Source organism: Capsicum annuum, chromosome 6, assembly GCF_002878395.1.
Source record: "Capsicum annuum cultivar UCD-10X-F1 chromosome 6, UCD10Xv1.1, whole genome shotgun sequence".
NCBI lineage: Eukaryota > Viridiplantae > Streptophyta > Magnoliopsida > Solanales > Solanaceae > Capsicum > Capsicum annuum.
The window spans coordinates 173,365,338-173,367,303 of record NC_061116.1 but is presented as its reverse complement, the minus strand read 5'-3'; the positions used below and the strand labels follow the sequence as shown (position 1 = coordinate 173,367,303).

The 1,966-nt window shown below is 26.0% G+C and overlaps 1 protein-coding gene across 3 annotated transcripts in view; it reads right to left on the bottom strand.

The window, feature by feature from the left end:
- Nucleotides 1-1,432, bottom strand: part of LOC107874076 (pentatricopeptide repeat-containing protein At1g76280-like) — a 12,518-nt gene extending 11,086 nt beyond the window's left edge. For 2 of the 3 annotated variants that reach the window (XM_047413545.1, XM_047413546.1), the window contains exons 1-2: nt 1,195-1,432; nt 960-1,076 (exon numbers count right to left, since the gene is read on the bottom strand). The gene's annotated coding sequence lies outside the window, so the exon portion shown is untranslated. Of the gene's footprint in view, nt 1-959; nt 1,166-1,194 lie in introns of those variants that run through there. The other variant, XM_047413547.1, reaches the window with a different exon arrangement.
- Nucleotides 1,433-1,966: the final 534 nt, after the last annotated feature.

Here is a 1,966-nt window from a genome sequence, read left to right as displayed (position 1 = left end):
TAACATGCATATTTTAATAAAATACTCATTAGCCGTTATCTTAAAGGAGAGTGTAAAGTCCAAAGTAGATAAATTAAAAGGATTGGAGAGTAATTTATAGCCACAAAAGTACGTATACATGATCTAACCAACTAAGAGAAATAGAGATGTTGTTTTTCATAGACTTTCAGTTCTAAAAAGTACTACTAATTATCGTGTCACATTAAATAGAACAAATACAAATTAGAAAAGTGTTACTAATTATCGTGTCACATTGAATAGAACAAATACAAATTATGTGTCCTTATATAAAGACTCACACCATTCCACCGAATTGTATCAATGAGAATTATATATTTTCTAGAAATCACAAACTTATATTGAAAAATTAATAAAGAAAATTACTTATAAAAATAAAAAGATGTTTTGTCATTCACGATCAATAAAATCAAACTAATAGAAAAGAAAATTTGATACCTGAAAATTAAATTAAAAAAATACTTTAAAGACACAACAACAAAATTACTTACAAATATAAAAAAATGATTTGTTATTTATGATCAATAAAACCAACACAATAGAAAATGAAATTTGAAACCAACACAAATAACGACGCTAATTTCTGTTGTGGTTCTCATTTTTGTAATTTGGAGCTAAATCTTCTTGGCTTTCATACATTTTTATGGATAAAGTCAATAAAGAAGTTAAATTTCACCTAACAATGAAATACAAATAAAAAGGAAGAAGCAAAAACTTAAAACAAATATATATTTTTCCGTGTTTAAAACTTGAAGCGAGAGACAATTAAGAGAAAATTGCATATACGTTATCCTTCTCAGATTTCATTTTGTGAGAATGCACTGACTATTCGTTGTTGGTGTTGTTGTTGATTGTACAATATAAATTGCATTGATATGAGTATTCAAACTTATCATGCATCAATTGATTTAAAGTAAACATCCGATATAAAATAAATTTACCTTATGATTCTAGAGCAGAATCTAAGCGTAGGCCTTTATGAAGATCTCGTTTTTAATTCCACACCACCTTGATTTGCTGACAATCTTTTCACTACTACTTCTTGTCTATTTGAAGCCCTGAAACATAATATCAAAACAAATTAAAAAATTATGAATTAAAATAACCAACATCCTTGTTCCAATTACAGTGTTATAGATTAAGTATGAGTTCTATTGAAAGGCTATTAATGCTCACAAGCTGCAAAAAGACACAACCGAAAATACATATTCTATGTCTGCGTATGGTGCCAATCAATTTTGGGCCTTTGGCTATCCGTTATTTCTAGCATGTGGACAAACAACAATATGATGACTCAGGTTCCAATAATTGTAACTTGCCTCATGGTATTTTATGCACCAGTCCCTCTGAGTGAAACTTTGTCATTAGTTCCTCATGAGAGACTGGAAAAGTCGCATATAATGTCTACACGAGATCTTCCTACGACAACAAATTTGATATTTTTTTCTTTCTCTTATAATAGATTTTAGGACATGTTTTGGACATACAGAAAGAAAAAATATATTTTAGGACTGCTAATTATTTTATCTTAATATATATATATATATAGACAATTTTGTCTAAAGAAAAAACTTTTAATGAAGGGCAAAAAGTTTAAATCACTTTTCTAAGGGTTTCACACTTTTAATATATTATAGATATAAATATAGATATAGATTATAGATTATGATTTTATATATATATATTCTTATTTTTAAAGTCAAATCTTTACAAAATCATTGATTACATTCTTATTACGTACTTAAAACTTTTTAAAATGTAGTGTTCTTATCTAGATTTTTCAAATCTTTTTAAAAACAAATTTAGTTGATTTATAAATTTTAAACTAATGAAAAAAGTATTAGTTGTCATTAATTTTGATACTTCTAATAATGAAAGATTTTACTATAAATAGATTTAATTAATTTTCAACTCTTAAACTAGAAAAAATATTAAAATTTTGATGACT